At 38.3% G+C, this 20092-nt stretch overlaps 1 long non-coding RNA gene across 1 annotated transcript; it reads right to left on the minus strand.

Moving 5' to 3' along the window:
• Positions 1-220: 220 nt before the first annotated feature.
• On the minus strand, positions 221-2175 carry LOC135118814 (uncharacterized). The gene is made up of 3 exons (XR_010277800.1): positions 2029-2175; positions 934-993; positions 221-726 (listed from the first exon to the last, which is right to left on the minus strand). It is a non-coding gene; the product is annotated as an uncharacterized LOC135118814 (long non-coding RNA).
• Between the last annotated feature and the right edge of the window lie 17917 nt (positions 2176-20092).

Below are 20092 nucleotides of genomic sequence, written 5' to 3' on the forward strand. Positions count from 1 at the left end.
TGTTTTAAAAAAATTATGACAGTCAGTTAAATGGAACGACGAGTCTTGTTTATAAATAACTTCAAAAAAGAAACCAATCATCTTAGAGAAACCTTTTAAGCAGATTTTTCTGTTGTTTCATTTTGGGAACGTGAAGCTCCAGTCCACGAACACGATTTGAAAACTTTCTTTCAAACAAAATATCAATAATTGTATATGCTCTTGTGATTCCCTTCCTGTCCCTTTAGTGCCAAACACACTAAACTTTCTTAGTAAATCTTCTCTATAATCAGAATCCATCAATTTATTTTCAAACTCTTCTAAATCTTTTAAATCTTGTATTGGTTTTAACATCAACGAATGGTTTTGTTTTTCTGTAATAGATTTTTTAATGAATTCTTCGTTCGTAACTTGTATTTCAGTCACTTGTAATAAAATCGATTTCAGTGTTTCGTGTAATACGGCTTGATTATTTAGTGTTGTGTTCAGGGTCCCCATTATAGTCTTCATATCGTCATTTATGGATTTTAGGTCACTTTTAATAGTGGTGATATCTATTTTCATGGATTTTAATTCGCATTGTTCTTCTGATAAACTTGTTTCTTTATTAATGTACGAGTATATTATAGGTGTGTCCGACTGATTACTTTCAGGAATAACAATGTATTTTTCAATATTTTCTTGCGGCGCGCTCAACGGTGTTTCAGATGGAGTTGACTCTTTCGGTGTCGTGATTTCGTAATTAGTCTAAACAATAACAATCATGAGTTAGCTAAATATGACGGCAATACTATTTTTTATGTAAGTAAATATTAAGTTAGTACAATACAGTGAGCTTATATGTTTGGAACGGTGATATACTTATAGTAACGGCACATTTTACTATGTTGCTGTCTAATATTCTCTGCGTAATATAACATCAATATATTTGTATGTTACGTATTTATAACTTACCACCATTATTTGTTCTCCATCTTCAGGTATTATTGCTGAAGAAGCATTATGCTCATTATTCTGAAAATATAATTTATTGAAATCATTTAAAAATAACGGACAACAATTTTGAAAGCAACGGTTTCGTTCGTGTGGTACAGACGGCGCGGCGAGCGTCACGATAATGCTAGCCCTTTCCACATAGTGACGCTAATACACGAGAGACTAGCACAGCGTGACGCTGTTTGTACCAGTCTAAGTTCATATAATCTCTCAGACAAAAGGAAATACCTACTTAATGTAAAATCGATCCACGATCTGTGAAAATATCACGTCAGCTACATGCACTATAAACAGGTATTTCAGAAGCGACTTTGAAATCAATTAACTTTAATTCAAAAGCACATAAGTATACTTAAATTCATCTTGGCGCGCGGCTCTAGAGTGCGTGTGCACATATATATAAATATGCAGCTTTGATTTGTGTGACAGTGAAGCGGGTGACGCTCAGTCGTCGTCCGAGCAACACGTGTGCAGGTTCAGTAATTGAAAATACCTATAATGTCACATACAGTTGTTAAATATATCATAATAAATATATATATACCTTACTAACAAAAATATTTACATAGTGTATACATACGCTACACAGTGTTTTGTCTTTTCGCTCTTTTCCAAAATAAGAGAGTTCGTGACAAAACACTGTATAGATTAAACACTGTAAATATATTTATCTATACTAATATTATAAAGAGGAAAACTTTGTTAAAAAACTACTGGACCGATTTTAAAAATTCTTTCACCATTCGAAAGCTACATTATCCACGAGTGACATAGGCTATATTTTATCCGGGTACGGGCAGTAATACCCACGGGATGCGAGTGAAACCGCGGGAAACGGCTAGTTAGTAATAAGGATAATGTTAACGTCACGTAAATCTTTATTGTTACATTTCTATATATTTAATCAGTTTAATAGTCTGATCAACAATCAAATCACAATCAGCCGCCCGCGGTTGTTAGTAGTTAGTCACCCGCAGTCATGGTATCTATGCCTACAAGCTTTACGCACACATAGAGCCGCGCGCCAAGATGAGTTGAAGTTTCTGTACAAACCTTTAAAATTTCTTCTGCCATATTATCATATGACAGCTGTGGAAGATCAGAGCAATTGCGCTGTTTTTTTGATGAGACGTATTCTATGTCAGGTTCTGTGTCTGAATTATTGCTCATTATATCAATTTCATGTATTGCATTTTGATACGTTTTATGCTCCGCCTTTTACCGCACAGTTTATTTTTTCCCAAGATTCATCGGGCCAACTACCTTCATCCTTTTGTAACTTACTCGTCTGTGACTGGGTTTGTTTTCTGGGCCAATACAAAACTCCATCGCTCTCCCATTGATGTGGTACACATGTCAATACAATGTTACCCTTTTCAATGGTCTGAACAATTTTAAATGGCATTTTGAACCTGTAAACAAAATAATGTTTGACTAGAAAAAAAAGAATAATATAATCACCCACAAGTTTGTGGAAACACGTTGACCTTGCCTCGTAGAGAGTTTCAACACAACGCGTGATCAGGTCCGTCTCTAGGAAATACTAGTAGCTACTATACTCTAGGAAAGTTACTTCAAATATAGTAAAAATACGTAAATCTCTGGCGATACACCTTACTCACATTAAGCACACGCGCTCTTCCTGACAACTCAGGTGCTACCATGGTGCTACTACTGCTAGACAGCTACTGGTTCGACATGCAACCGCCCCCCGCACCTCTGGCGCCCGTACTGCAGCTGTGTAGGTACTACCGCTATAATACGGCCGCTGAGTTATTACTGATTTGACAGATTCTTAATATTTATTATTCCCTTTATTCAATTAATTAAATTAAAGCAAATGAAGTGACTCCAAAAGTAGCAAATTGTATTTAATAAACAAAAACTGCGCAGCTTTATCTCTGTCTCCAATTTATTTCTCAACGGATCATAGATTAGACCAGAACCACTAAAAAGTTGCTCGCTTGCTACTGAGCCTGCTGGACGCGATAAATATTCAATCACGAAACAAATGACACGATCTCATTACATGCAAAACAAGAAGTGATAGAGTAATCGACAGAAAGCACGCGGAGAGAGGGGATTCCCGTGCGGCAAGTTTAATTTCGTTCGTACATGCTTAGGTACTGCTGTTCCTGTGGCGCTGCCTCCGATCGACTTCCGATTTAATAGTGTCGAAGCCGAAACCAGAGTCGGAGGTGTATCAATCGGAACTTCCGACTTTTCGGAATCGGAAAAAAACTTCGTAACATCCTTATACTGTAGATACATTACATATTTTTACATATAAGTGTATACTCGATGTAAATAAAGTAATTAAATTAATCCTTACTTCACTAAAATTGACAATTCGTCATGTGTCAAATCGGTTATAACTCCGCGGCCGTACTATAAACCACTGATACAGATAGTAATTCGATAGATAGCAGTTGTATAATCGTACCTTCAAAATATTTGTCAAACAGGGTGGCGCGGGAAGGAATTTCTTGTTATTTCGGTTGCCCAGCCGTATAATGTTTTTTTTATTATTATTTTATTGGATAGCACTATTCTAAAATTAGTTAAGTACTTTTGCGTGTGTAAAAAGTTATGTGGATACAAAATCAGTAGCAATTTGTGCATTCATCTTCTATGTAATGGTCATATATGCTGTACTGGGAGCAATTCGGGCACCAAAAAAAGCTTTGATGCATGAAAAGTTTTAGATTTTCTTGATTAGAAATGAAGTGAGTAGGTCTATCCATATTGTTTAAATAAACTGGAAATCCACACCCATTGCAGCTTTCGGATAACACAAAATGTGTGTTTGTCCAAGGCCATCTCACATGATTTAGTAAAATCAATGACGATTTGGTCAAAAAACAGTCAACATCAAAAATGACCACCATCTTGTTGATTAAATCCTAAAAAGGAAAATCAATCATTAGCTAGCTGACTTTAATTTACTTCAAGGGAACCCTAATTTGTTTTAAAATGGAGGCGAGTAGTCTGGACAGAAACTGCTACAAGTACTAGTTTACCTATAATGGTTCCATAAAGGACTTAATCAAGAGCAATTTTAAAACATGGCCGATATGCATAAGAATTTATGAAATAATTTATTCGCAACATTATACTAATGTGGAATTTTCGAAGGGCCCCGTGAAATTAACTAAATTTCGATACATATTTACAGTAAATATTACTTCCCCACGAGTTCACACACTATATTTACAATATATTACCGATGTTTTAAAGTACTACAAGTAATAATAGTAATAGTAAGTTTACTTACGTTTTTACGTGCGTGGTAACACAAAAAATCCGGCACGACCAGTCAAAGCAACAACGAAAATAACTTGTATTAAAATATACTTAAAACTATTTTCTAAGACCATTACAAGTGCTTTATAAACAAGATTGCTCTAATAAAATACTTACGTCAGATACTAACAAGAGTGTTTGCACTTGTAATTGTTTAGTCTCATATCATTAAAGGCGCTATTGAGCTTCGTCAAGTATATTATAAGGCTTAATAACATTGTATAAGATGATTATAAGATAGTTATAGAACTAAATGCTCGTATAACTGCGCCCAAATTCAACTTTGTAGCATGCTACAAGATTCTTATAAGTGAAAATAAAATGCTCTTAAAGAACGTTTAAAGTACTGATTTTGCTTGTTGGGTACTGTTATATTTTTTGCTGTGGCAGCATTTTTACTAAGCGAATCAATTTGTGAGAGCAAACGGATTGTCTACAAAACACCACGGATGCCAATACCTGTAAAGTGGCACCGTTTACCTCATCAAAGACCTATTCGAGGAGTTGAAGACCAGCTTTCAACATTGCGGAAAGAAAACCATCAATTGCCATTGGAATCTAAAGCCTATCTTGAGTTCCAACCTCTTAAAAGTCCTGATGGAAGTCGGAAGGACCTTGGTCTTGTTAAGGAAGTATATCATCCAGGATATGTCAGAAGGTTTAAAAGGGATTTGACCCTGCCAGGACCTGATTATCAAGTTCCTGAGTTGCCGAGGAAATCGGATGAAGATTACCCTTGGGGAAAAGAGCCTTTTGATTTCCCGCCTGTTTAAGGATATAATGGAAGTTTTAGTGAAGTGTTGAAAGTGTGCATGTGAAACAGCTATTTTCTAGTTGCTCTGTGAGTTCAATTTTACCATAGTTTTACTGAACCGTATTTTACCATAGTTGTCAGACCTATATTAAATGTCTTGGCGGAATATACAGCAACTGTGTACCTAATATTTTTGAAAATAAAAGTTGATTATTTTAAATGTTTCATCATCATCATCATCTCAGCCATAGGACGTCCACTGCTGAACATAGGCCTCCCCCTTTGATCTCCACAGATACCTGTTGGAAGCGACCTGCATCCAGCGTCTTCCGGCGACCTTTATAAGGTCGTCTGTCCACCTCGTTGGTGGACGTCCTACGCTGCGCTTGCTAGTCCGTGGTCTCCACTCCAGCACTTTTCGGCCCCATCTGCCATCTGCTCTGCGAGCAATATGGCCTGCCCATTGCCACTTCAACTTGCTAATCCGGTGGGCTATATCGGTCACTTTGGTTCGTCTACGGATCTCCTCGTTTCGGATTCGATCACGTAGAGAAACACCGAGCATAGCCCTCTCCATAGCTCGTTGAGCGACTTTGAGCTTTGAGATGAGGCCGATAGTGAGAGACCACGTTTCGGTGCCGTAAGTCATCACTGGTAACACACATTGGTTGAAGACTTTCGTCTTGAGACACTGAGGTATGTCGGACGAAAAGACATTGCGTAGTTTCCCGAACGCTGCCCAGCCGAGTTGGATTCGGCGGTTGACCTCTTTCTCGAAGTTGGACCTACCTAATTGGACTACTTGTCCTAGGTAGATATATGAGTCAACAACTTCGAGTACCGAGCTTCCAACAGAGACTGGTGGGCTGAACATGGACATTTGACATAATTTTCGTCTTGTCCATGTTCATTTTCAGGCCCACCCGTTGTGAAACTCGGTCGAGGCCCTCGAGCATCATACTGAGTTCCTCCATCGACTTTGCCATGACTACGATGTCGTCGGCAAACCGAAGGTGAGTGATGTATTCGCCGTTGATGTTGATGCCAAGTCCTTGCCATTCCAGGAGCTTGAAGGCGTCTTCCATTGCGGCGGTAAACAGTTTCGGGGAGATAACGTCCCCCTGTCTTACGCCTCTTCTCAATGGAATCGGCTTCGTGCTATGCTCCTGTACTCGGACCGACATGGTGGCGTTATTATACAAACACTTCAACACCTCGATGTACCGATAGTCAATATGGCATCGCTGGAGTGACTCAAGTACCGCCCATGTTTCCACCGAATCGAAGGCTTTCTCATAGTCCACAAACGCTAAGCATAATGGCAAGTTATACTCCTCGGTCTTCTGTATAACTTGCCGCAGCGTATGGATGTGGTCTATGGTACTAAAGCCTCTTCGGAAACCGGCTTGTTCGGGAGGCTGGAAGTCATCAAGCCTGTGTTCGAGACGGTTCGTGATAACCCTTGAAAACAGCTTATAAACATGGCTTAGAAGTGTGATGGGTCTGTAGTTCTTCAACAGGCAGTTGTCACCTTTTTTGAAGAACAACACCACCCCACCCCTGCTCCATGCTTCAGGCGTTTTGCCCTCGGACAGGACGGAGTTAAAGAGCTTCTGGAGGACTTTAAGTACCGGTGTTCCACCCGCTCTCAGAAGCTCTGAAGTGATCCCGTCCTCACCCGGCGCCTTGTTGTTCTTAAGCTGCTTCAGGGCCATCCTAATCTCGTACAGACTGATGTCCGGGATATCTTCGGTATAATGTCGGGACAGCTTGGCTCTTGGATCTCCTGCCAAGCTGTTGACGGGCTTTGCGACCGAAGTGTATAACTGTCCATAGAACCTCTCAATCTCGCCTAAAACCTCTGCCTTGGTCGACGCTATGCTGCCATCCTCCCGTTTCAGCTTAGTCATCTGGCTTTGCCCAATAGACTTGTCCTTTGCGAACACTTTTGAGCCTTGGTTTCGCTGTATGGTCTCTTTAACACGATTCGTATTAAAGAGACGCAGATCGTGTCGCAAGGACTTGGATATTCGTCTATTGAGCTGCCTATATGACTTCGCGTCGTGGGAAGACTGCAACTGTAGCAAGCGTCGTTCAGCCATGAGGTTTAAGGTTTGGTCGGTCAGTTTATGAGGCCTATCTTTACGGCAAGGTCTAAAAAACTTAGCCCCTACCGTGCGGACAGTTTCCACTAGCCCGTCGTTGATCTCGTCCACTGACACTAAGTTCTCGAGGCAAGCAAAGCGATTAGAGAGCTCGAGTTGAAAGCTTTCCGGGTTTTGAATATGGGACCGAGTAGGTCGGAGCGTAGACTTCATCAGACTGGACCTTTCAAGTTTAACATTGATATTCAGTGAGGCTCTTACGATTCGGTGATCGCTTCCGGTTTTTACCCTGTTGATCACAGAGACATCACTGAATATCCGTCTCTTGTCGGTCATGAAGAAGTCTATCTCGTTTCTCGTGAAACCATCGGGACTCAACCAGGTCCATTTCCTGTGAGGCGGCTTCTGGAAGAAAGAGTTCATCATGAAGAGTTCCTCTTTCTCCAGAAAGTCAGCCAGCCTCTGTCCCCTAGGGTTCCGTTGCCCATATCCAAATTGCCCCACTCTCAACTCATCACCGCTTTTCTTGCCCAACCTAGCGTTAAAATCCCCCATAACAACAGTGAAGTGGGTTTTGGAACTATGTATGGCCCTACTTACGTCCTCATACATAGTCTCCACCTCATCATCGGAGTGTGACGAGGTCGGTGCGTATACCTGAATGACCTTCAGCGAATATCTTTCGGATATTCTGAGTATTAGGTATATCACCCTGTTCGACACACTGTCGATGGTTGTTATGTTGTTTACGAGGGACTTGTGAACGAGAAACCCGACACCACCTTGGGACTTTTGGTCGCCCTCCCGGTAGTAGAGCAAGTTACCAGACTTCAGGGTTACGGTGTCCTCTCCCTCTCTACGGACTTCGCATAACCCTATAATGTCCCAATGTAACTTGCTCAACTCCTCTTCCAGCTCGCAGATCTTTTCGTCAGTCCTCAATGTGCGTATGTTGTGTGTTACCAGGGCCAGTCGTCGTGGGGGTGGGTAGCCGGATCTCTTCCGGAGATTCTTAGCACCCCCTGCTCCGCCGTTACCTTGACCGCTACCCGCGCCAGGGATAGCGGAGCTGCCGGGGACTGGGGGCCTGGTTTCTGTGCTTCTCATTGGGGGGTAATTGCCTTTAATCGCCACGCTTGGCAGGCGGGTTGGCGATCGCAGTGAGGGTATGCAGTACGCGGAGGACGCTGCTGCCCGACCTCCGGTTTGTCCCTTAGTCGCCTCTTACGACACCCACGGGATGATTTGGGGGGAGCGCAATTCTAAGCCGGCGTCCCACGGCTAGCCGGCGTCCCACGGCTAAATGTTTGTGTCATTTATATTTCTTTATACTCTCCATCTGTTTTGAATATATAATTTGGAACATAGAAAACATAAAAATATACCAACATATTACGATCGACTCTACGTGGCTAGAAATGCATAATGCATAATAAAAACCCGGAATTACTAAACCTGTAATGCACAAAATTATTCAAAGTCTGTCTTCTTTCGTCATCGATGCAGTGTGGACTCCTAAAAAGGTAACCTAGACTTTGGCTATTAAAATAGTCTAGACATTTGGGCATACCAATCTTTCTGCATAGACTGGCAGTGATTTCCTTAAGGGGAAGTGTGCAGTGTCACTTACCTACATTATTATTATTGGGTAAAGAACCAACCCCTCAAATATAAGTATGCGGATTCATACTTTCTAAGTATTTCTTGGACACAAATGACTGTGATAGGCAGTCGCTCCTTGTAAAACACTGGTACTCAGCTGCATTCGGCGAGGCTGGAAGCCGAACCCGGTAGTTGGCAAAGTGTCGAAAATATTTCAGTCGTGATTGCCTGCATGCCACTACATATAATTAACTCATCTTGACTTACTTGACTTAGAGTCCTATGTCCCCTAGATGGGGCAGAGGGCATCCACATTATTAACTCATCTTAGGTCCAGTTAAAAACCAGCGTTAGGTATTAGCTGTTTGGCATAATGCTGAATTGGCTAGACCTGTTTAGCACACTTATTATTTTTATTCCTGTCCTGTGCTATGTTAATAATTGCTTAATTATCTTTATTTTCTATCAATGCAACTTTTAGGTTGAATTTCACCGACATCATAAAAGTCTGCATTTCATAAAACAACGGTTTACTGTGAAAATGGAACGTTTTTCGTATTAAATATTTGTTTTTGAGCCTTATTTACTTGAATGGTTAAGTATGTTCCTACATAAAGAAATAGGTAAGTAAAAATCAAAGAATGCTTCATCAACTTTGTACTCAAAACTTGTAGAGATGTTATCAGACCCTTTTGTATAAGTATAATGGCATTGTATCAAACAATGAAACAAAAGACGCCGCGGTTTTATGCTAAATTATTTAATGTGTATTGCTAAAGAGTCAACATGCTTTTTAAGAATCTTGATGACAACTAAAACATTTTCCTCTCTAGTATGAGTTCGATCTCAGGTAAGTACCAAAGTAACTGCAACTTGGTAAGTGCATATAGCACATGCTCTGAAAGTAAATATATCCTGGACCCTGCTAAATTTAACTTTAACGATAACCGAAGCATTTTCTATCCTCAAATCGCCGATTTGACCAATGGGCTGTAAGTGTACCTATTGCTGATTATGGTTTAGTTATTTATCGTTACAGTTAATGCTGCAAGTGGATCTAATGAAATATTATATTAATGGTAAAGGTGAACGAAAACATCATGAGGACACCTGGACTTCAAAATCTGAAATCGTAGAATCTGCTTGAATGATGAACGCTCATTCCTTCTATGTATGAGAAATGATAAGTGCCTTGCACTGGGATAATAAAAAGGTTGATGATGATGATGAAGTTCAATCATTATAGATTGAACTATTTACTTGATTCGATTAGATAACTTATGTTCTCTAGTTATGTAACATATGTACAAGTAACTCACTAACTTCGCCTTAACAAAACAAATGAAACGCATCGAATAAGAATAGATTGCCGAAAATCGCATGACAATTGTTGTGATTAGCATACAACGACTCGTCTAGACTCTACGTGGTCTGCATTCCTGGTGCTGGACTATGCAGGTCTACTTAATTGATATTGCAAGTGGGGTCAATGACCTGATGACGTGGAATTCGCTAATCTTGATTAGGAGCTGAGAAATTCCTAGAAAAACTTCAGAAAGCTGTGCATGACGTTTTGATCATTGGAGAGGTGTTAAAAATGTGGGTATCCATTTACCAACTGGCTATGTACAAGTTTATTTATTTAGTTATTTTATCAAAGTCATGTAGATCTATTACAGGTTTTTATGAAACGGCAAATCAGTTAGGTGCCGGATTTCAAGGAGTTGGTTGGTCTAATCGAGATAAACTACTTTTTATAGGTAGCTGTTACTCATCATACAGCTTTATCAAAAATATGTACCTATCTGTACTTTTCAAAACTAGGATTTCAACAGCCCCACCATCAGTCATCATCATCTCACCCGCCTTTTCCCAACTAAGTATGTTGGGGTCGGCTTCCAGTATAAGCTACTGCTTTTTTGACCTTCTCAACCCAGTTACCCAGACAACCCAATACCCCTTGGTAAGACTGGCGTCAGACTTGAACTGTAATACAGCTAATAAAACTTTTACATTATTATCTTAAAACAAAATACAAAAGGCGTTTTCCTGTATTACCCAGCAGTGGATCAGAAGCAATCTTGGGTAATTAAACCACGGTTAACGAGCTGCAGTTAGTCGCACTTCGTAAACTGCAGCTAGATATGGACGCGGTTTTACTGCTTTTCACTTTTGCGAAATGTTTGTGGTCCAATTTGAGAAGAGGAATTTGAAAGAGATTTGGTGGGACTGAGGGATGATTTCACTTTTTTTCTTAATGAGTCATATACATATATTACAGAGTAATTTGTGGTAGCTTAGTTTGGGTGGTCGGTGCAGGTGAACATTTTTGGCAGCCGTTAGGGGAGGAAAGAAGCCAGAAAGTCTGACAGCCAGTCTTACCAAGGGATATCTTAGCCCGGGCAACTGGATTAAGAGTCAGATGGTATATGCATCGGACTCTCTACTGCGAAGAATTAAAAAAAAAATATAAGCCAGTTCCAATGAAGTTTGAGGAAAGGCTAGGGTTTTTAGCACAATAGTTCATTAAATTGTTGAAATGTTAAATTTAAAGGTCAGAATTGCAGAATAATATTAACACTGCGTAAGTATTATTTCTTAATCAGGCATTAGTCTTTAAGACGCTGCTTATCTAAAAAAGCAATAACATTTCACCCGCTATAGCTTATAACTCGCATCTCATCCCATCGACTCCTGCGCAAGTGTTCCCCGAATCGGTCCAAATGACGTTTATTGGCCATAACCCGCTCTGAGGGTAACAAACCTTTAAAACCTAAGTTAACACCCATCGCGGTATTATTTCTAGAATTTTATGATGCCGACAATTTTTTTTCTTGTTAGCTTCGAAGATTTGTTTTTGCTGGTCGTGTGGCGAACAGAAGTATTAATGTGATTTCTAAGATTATTGTGAAATACTTAGCTGTTTGAAACTTTACCCAAGGGACTACATAGGTACATAGTGCACTCTGGTTTAAGTAAGTCAGTAGGTGGCAATTATTCTGACTATTTTTAGATAATCCTAGTTTTGGGAGGAATCTAGATTTAAACTTATTATGAGTCTTATGGTCTTGTACCATATGGGTTCAAACCTCGTATCTCGTTTCATCAATTTCAGTACAAAATGAATACAATAACAAAATCGTTTTTTTTTTTAATTCCAATACTCGTTAAGAAACTTTTTCAGTGGGTGTGAAAATGTAAGTAGCAACCTACCTCCTCTTTGTATCTTACCTTGAAATTGTGTAAGTATTTACCTAAGTTGTTGTTGGATTGTTGCAAACGTGACATGGACAGCTTCAACATCAACGCTAATTCTTGGGAAGCACGCGCCAATGAGAGGCTCTTATGGAGACGCGACCTGCGCACCGGAACTGCAATATATGACGAAGCCTGGCTTTTAGCAACAACATTAAGCAGAAAAGGCTTCGCATTAAGAACGCTGCACCCGTGGTCGACCCGCGCTTCACCTGCGACAAATGCGGCAAGAAGTGTCGTGCAGCTATTGGCTTATTTAGTCATAAAAGAAAGTGCTTGCGGCACTAATAACCGCATAGACAAGCACTGCCACAATCATCTGTCCAAGATGCTCTGTGGCCAATGATGATGATTTACCTAAGTAAATTGTAACTGATCCAATCAAGAGCAAATTGAATATAAATAAATAAAATAAACAACAATACAGATACACAATTAATTAGCACTATCAGTCGGTTGGCTGTCACTTGTACAATTTCCCGCGTATCTGCCTGTCATGAAGTGATTTATTTGCAAGTAATAATAGCTTTATTTAGATAAATGCGTCTGATTTCGTCTGTTCTACCTATTTATAGAACGCTGATTTGGTATTGTTTTTAAAATGACTACTAGGGTACCTAAGTATTGAAAGGAGGGTATTAACTGAGAGCAGAATGACTTTTAGCGTTTTAAAATCATTCAGAATACCTTATTCAGAATATACTTAATTAAGTAAGTCTGACTGACACCAGTCTAACTAAGGGGTATTGGGTTGCCCGGGTTGAGGGGGTCAGATAGGGCAGTCGCTCCTTGTAAAACACTGGTACTCTGCTACATCCAGTTAGACTGGTAGCCGATCCCAACATAGATGGGAAAAAGGCTCGGAGGATGATGAGATATAGGTACCTAATTACGTAAAGTGTATAATTGATTTTAGATTTTAATCAGGTCTATCTACTTAATAAAGTACTCAATAACCATCATAACTTTTTGCGTCCCCCAAAAAAGTTTAACACAAAGAGTGCTTAGACAATGGTACATCTAAAAATTAGTCACGTAGGCCCAAACTTAGCTTTCTTTTTATGCAACCACGTCTGCCGGCTGTCTGGTATAATATGCACAAAAACTTGGGGCCTTGAGACGTTTATTTGCATTCACGACATCGGCATAGTAACAAGTTTGATTATATACTCGAAGTTAATTATGTATTGTATGATATTACGTCATCTGACTAGCCTTATACCAACTATGTTGGGGTCGGCTTGTAGTCTAACCGGATCCAGTTGAGTACCTGCCAGTGTTCTATAAGTAAAACACTGGTAGGTGAGAAACTGGTGACTGGAGTGGTGGTGGTGGTGAGAAAGTCAGATCACTCCTTAGAGCAATCATCTGACTTTCGTACCCCAGTTACCCAGGCAAATAAATACCCCTGGGTACTTATTGGTTGACAGACAACCCGTAATGACTGCCAAAGATGTTCAAATGACAGCTGGATCTTTGTGGGACATCCTTGAGGGACGTTATGAGGGTAGTCCGAAATCAGACACTCTGAAAAAAGAGTGTGAAACTTACACAGCGCTAAAGGTGTAGTTGATGACACAGCTAGACAAAAGGCATTGTTATATTTTGTAAATGTCAATGGCCTTTGATTTAAGAACTGAAGACACTTTATTACACACATAGATTTCATTTAATATTTTATGGGAATCTTAAAAAAACCTGACTCCAAAAGTACATAGGTAACCCTGAAAATAATGTCGGCGCTGTTTGCGAAGCCCTAATAAATAGTTATAATAACTTATATTCGCTATACTTGTTTTGCTGTAAAAACTTGTAAAAATAATTATGTCTTCTGAATTGCTGATTTTTTAATTGAAATATTCTCAATGCTTTGCAAGTCCGCCACCAACGCTTCCGCGACTCTAAAGAGTTATAATAGTAAAATAATTTTGTTTTAATTTTTTTACATCACATCGATTGTTGGCAAACTGTTTAGTCTGTAGTGAGTGGGTACACTAAGCAAACACTTCTTGACCATATGTTGTACCTAAACTATTTATAGATATAAAAAAATACACGGACTATATCTACAATAAGACACAGAATAAATTATCATTACATAATATTAGATAATATTCGCATCTCATTAGGCCAAATTATGTATGTAGAGGATGTGAGGTAGGCCTAACTACTGATAAATCGGAGGGCCGCCTTATATGGCCTAAGATCGAAGATAAAAGGTCATTGACACATTATGTGATGTCAGATTATTTATTTATTTATTTATTTATTTATTTATATACTTTTTGCACAAACAGTACAATGGCGGACTTAACGCCTTAGGCGTTTTCTCCCAGTCTACCTTTGGGTGGTGGGGAAATAGCAGTGGTAGGTGCAGTTTTTAATATAATCTATGTAAAGAAAAAAAAGAAAGAAATATTTATATATATAGAATATATAGACAATATTACATAAACATAATATATACATATATACATACATACATACATATTACATTTGCCATGAGAGACAAAGAAGTAAAAAAGAATCGGAAACAAGCTATGTCATCGATTCTGCCAATTTCTTGTGAATGTGATCGCGTAGTTTCTTTTTAAAGGAATATCGACTGTCGATCGATTATGCTAATCAAGAAAGTTGGATTACCGGGATTAATAATAAAGGGGTTGTTAAGTCGAGTTTAGAACTAACTATAGTGTGTACCGTGGTTTCACCTGCCCTAATAGCCAATTATGTGCCTGTAAATTACCATTTCACAGGTTTCTCTATCTATACTTATAAATAAAGTGACAAAAACATGGCATTCTGATAAATACGTATGTATTTACGATGTATTTTATCTCAAATTACAAAAAACATACAAAATAATATTTTTTAGGTTTGTTTCTAACCTAAAAAAAAATTTTTCGTATCAAATAGGCAGTAGCTATATACTTTTTCAACGTGAAAAAATATCTAAGACTCCCACCAACAAATCATTTAATATAATTTTTATCTATTAAAATAAACATGCATGTCCAAGTTAAAACCTTTCAAAGCATTGATTGCAAAAGGAAGTACGCGTGGGGTCGCCCGCATCACGCCCCGGGTTCCGTAGCAACACAATAGGGGTACTTAGGACCACACGGAACCCCTATGTGGGTGGGTTCATGTCATGTTGGGGTAGGCAGGGTATAATATTGCAGCTGTTACTATGCAATATTGCTATCCTAGATGTTATCTATAATTTTTCATATACTGTAATCACTACAAATTTTTTGTTGCTTCATCGCCGCAAAAGATCTGTGGATTCATTTGAAAGGAAGTCCCTTAATTTTTAACTCCAGTTTCTTAGGTTATTTTCATTAAATGGAAATATCCAATCAAAGCTAACAGCACTGATCTAAACTGATTACTCAATAGGTCTATTAATAAAAGTAGTATTAATTTAAATTCTCATAAAAAAAAAACAAAGTTTTTATTGAACTAAAGTATTTAATTAGTCTAACAGAAAAAAAAATACAAACGAAGAGACCTACAAACTAAAAACAAATATATTCAGAACTAACACTGCAAAAAATCGTTAAGCTTTCCCCAGCGCCCGCGCACTCGACCGGGAACATTGTCCTTCGCTAGCCTTGGCTCCGTTTTATCGCGACACCCATCCATCAGGGCTGGCAAGCCCGACGTTTGTTTTACTATCTACAATTGATATTTATTACATTGCCCATCATATAATGTGGGTAAGTACACATTATTCAATTTGTTGCCACCCCTGTTAATCGGTAACGGTCTCTCCGATTCCAATTTTGTTGTAAAAGGATGTGAGTTACAATTTGTGTTGGTCATAAATAGAGAAAATTATGAGCAGATTGATAAGCAAGACAAAGAATTTGCATCCAAAAATAAGATAATAAAAGATAACAAAAGAAATGAGAACACCAATCTAAACCACACAATTATTGACGAAAAACAGGAAACTCCACATCTGCAAGTCCTTGAATAAATCAAGCGAAATCATGGCCGCTATCAATATAAATCAATCAATTCAATTCGACCCAAATTCGGGCGTGGTCGCCGAAACTGAGTTGACCCATTTTTTAAAATGTTCATCTTATTACGACTCGCAAAAAGAAATACGGTCAAAGACCGTAGAACGGAGGACCTTATGCGCGGTTGGACTGTAATGAAAAGATTGAAGTATACACACAATTAAAAATGATTTGTTGTGAGAGGGCGAATGACCCTATTTCTTGGTAGTGTTGGGACTTTTGGTTAGTTTCTGTCGATACAATTTGTTGATGAAAAGATATATAGATAGCAATCAGGAAAGAAGCATCAGTATAATTAGTAGAAGACTCGAAAAATATTGATACTATGCAAGTGAAAAAAAAAGTGAAACAATTAGGGTAGTTCCTACCTTACAGGAACATTATACAGCTAGACATGGTTAAGACTGGAACAAAAAGAAATGACCTAATCACTTCATCTTCTAATACCGTAATCTATTGTTATAAGACCAAGAAATAGAGGTCTACGTCCTAGATAAAATCTGTAATATATACGAATTAGTATGAATGGCTATTTTGAAATTCTATCAATGAAAGGTGTCGTGTGAATCTATGTAAATTAATACCTACAGTAATTTTGGAAAATAAATAAATTACCTCTATAATCCTAAGATTATTATTATTATAATAAATGAACCTGTTAGATCTCAGATCAAAGAATGTTAGATCTTTTAAATAAACGAATCCTCATGTCGTAGCATGAGGATAACTTGAGTCAGATTTAATTCTCATCAGACAATAATGAAGAAAGGTAAATAATAATCCAGAAAAATATAAACATTAGGAGAATTATGTGGGTTTAGTTAAATGTTTAAATACATCATTCGCATAATTTTCCACCCACAAAAATTATCTGAGTACATCACAGTCATCTGCATATCATACACATCTAATCTAAAACAAATCAAAACCACATGACTTGCGCAGTCGCACACCAAATCCACCAGACTTAACGGCGACAACATACGTCAAGTCGATGACATCACTACATCTTGCATCTCTCTTACACACCAAACTTTAACATGAGGAAAAACAGAGATGAAAATATATTTGACAAAGTTTGATAAATTTTATCAGAATGTAAGATCTTCACATGTTTCCGTTGCTATGTTGATGTTGCTATGCCTAATTTTAATTAACGCAATTGCTTCTTGGTTGATATTTTTGTCTGTAATGTTTTTGGTGACGTTTTTGACTCGTCACTCGTCACTATGTAGTTTCAATCATGATTTGCTGAATTAGGTGTATTGTTTCTTGTATTTTAGCTTTTCAATTTATTAGATAGCTTCGTTCATTGTTCATCTATATTTACCTCATCTTCGGATTTGTACTATCTGCTTAATGTTTTAGTAATTTATTTGATTTATAGACTTCTTCCTGTACCAAACTTTTTTATCTAGACAGAAAACCGTCTTGTAAAAAATAATCATGTTTTTTTTTCTGCTATCAGTTATCTAAATCTTTTGCTGCGTCAAAATTGCAGCAGTTTTTACCTTCTCATATACGAGATCCTGAGTACTCATCATCATCATCTTTAGAGCTTTTCCAGTTTCATCGGATGCAGCTGAGTATCAGTGCTTTACAAGGAGCGACTGCCTATCTGACCTGCTCAACCCAGTTACCCGGCCATCCCAGTACCCCTTGGTAAGAATACTAGTGAGTACTGTTGAGTATTCTGATTAAAGAAATGGCAAATATTTTCATCGACATATCGATAGAGTCCTTCCCTTCCCCGATCTGGCTGGTAGTGACCGCAGCATCCGGCTTGGCCGTGGGAATGGAGCCGCTTCCCCCGACACTCTGGCCTCTCTGAACGGCCACTCCACTTCTTAAGGATTAAGGACCTCTGAGGTACGAGGTATGCAAAATAAACCATTTGACAGAAGAACAATGAACTTAAAAGTGTTTGGTCCTTCCAGTTTATTTTTTCAACGGCGATTTTAATACTCCGTTTGAGCAAGCACTTAGGTTAAGTAAACAATAGTCTATAGGACTTTTTACACAAATAGAAATGAAGTACTACAGAACGTAATCGTTTAATTAACTTTAATTAATCAAGTAAACATTGATTGTTAGCAGAATTTATTTTTAGACCGAGTTTTAAAATAAGAAGTCATGTGATCTGTGCTTACTAGACTAAAGGTTCTTTCGGGTTCAACTCATTTTAGATTTTTGTCTCTATCTCATATTGGTGTCAGTAGGCATTTGCACTGCATTGAGTTTCATCAATTCTCTATCTTTAAAACAGACTTATCAACATTTGATATAAATAATTACTATATTTACAATTGGATCATATGGTAATTGGTATTTCCTTTAACAATGGCTTGGTCCAGAAATAAACATCAAAATAGCCTCAAATAAAAGTATAAAACACCAATGACCGTAACTTACAAATGTTTTGGCAGAATATCATAATAGTGGTCAAGAACAATAACTTCTAAAGCCGGTACAAACAATACGTCAATCTAAAAACAACAATGATTGGATTTCAAAAGACCCCACGTGCTTCATAAATCGTACATAGCCAAAGGTAAAATAAAAAAATACCTTTTGGCAGAGTCGGGTGTATAGCTATATGTAAGAGGAAGTATATGTATAATAAACTATCAGTTTATAGGAGTACATATTTAGTAACTATTGAGAGTTTTCGAATGTTTGTATATCGCCAAAGATGAGTTTAATGTTGTGGGTTTATTAATGAAACCTTTAAGTGGACCTTGACAGTGTGCAAAAATTGCACATTGCATCTTACAGGAGTCCATTCACCGTATACCCCTACTTTTCTTTTATCAAGTTTCTGAATTAAACTCTGAACATTTTTTGCTTTGTTCTGATTCAATTTCATAACCCCATTTTTCTCTATCATGTTCGAGTTGTTCCCAAAATAGAAGTGTTAAAGGCTATCAGTAACTCACGTGCCGTCCTTCTATCAATCGCTTCCTGATCTCGGCACGTAGAGGTCAAACCACCAAAAATCTACTCCATCATCATTTCACACATAAATTTCGTCTCCGGAACCAAGGACCATTGTGAGAAGGCGTGCCTTTAACTAGTTCTTTGTAAGTACCGTTCACAAATGGACCGCTGACGTTCTTCTCACAGAATCATTCAACACCACGTTATCTGGCAGCGGTGACTTTGAACTTACGTACATACGCTTCTATCCAGCGAATACACATTGATTTGTTCCTGAAGAATCCACAAAATCTTTTCCCTCGCACTTATTTTTAACCCCCGACGCAAAAACGACGGGGTGTTATAAGTTTGACGTGTCTGTGTGTGTGTGTGTGTGTGTGTGTGTGTGTGTATGTGGCATCGTAGCTCCCAAACAGATGATCCGATTGTAATGCGGTTTTTTTTGTTTAAAAGGTATGTCAGTCGGGAGTGTTCTTAGCTATGTTTGGTGGAAATCCGTTCAGGTCTTCAAGGTCATCAGCTCGTTTGCTAGATGTGATAGGAATGTTACACGCTCAGTTTACTTGCAAGTATATGTGGGATCTGAAATTTGAAACACTAATGTCTTTTGGAACCACTGAGCTGGTCTGCTGTTAGGGCACGAAGGTAGGAGACGTAACCCTGAACTGCCTTTTAGTAAACCCATCGAGTTTGGGCTCGTTGAATTTGTCTTGACGAGTTCTCTTCATGTTTCTGATTGACGACAACCTGATGCTGGAAATGGGATGTGGTGGATGAAACCCTGGAATCCCGGAATGAAACGGATAAACCGATTTATATTTTTTGCTGAAAATGTAGAATGGCCAAAGGTTAATCTTTATTGTTTCTCAATCTGTGCAATTCTCCCAGAACCAGTTTGTCATGAGCATTACCTAAACAGCTTCATTTGGCCGAGATCGCATATAGCGACCCCATCTTAAGATGAAATAAATTAAATGAAAGAAGGAAAAATTAAGGAGCTCCTTTAAAAAACATGAAATAAAATTAAATTATAAATTTAAAAAAACCCCCGACCCAAAAAAAGTACGCAATAATTATGACAAAAGGTTAAAAACGCTAAACCCTATAAAAAGCAAAAAATAACTTTTAACACT

Source organism: Helicoverpa armigera, chromosome 26, assembly GCF_030705265.1.
Source record: "Helicoverpa armigera isolate CAAS_96S chromosome 26, ASM3070526v1, whole genome shotgun sequence".
NCBI classification, from domain to species: Eukaryota; Metazoa; Arthropoda; class Insecta; order Lepidoptera; family Noctuidae; genus Helicoverpa; species Helicoverpa armigera.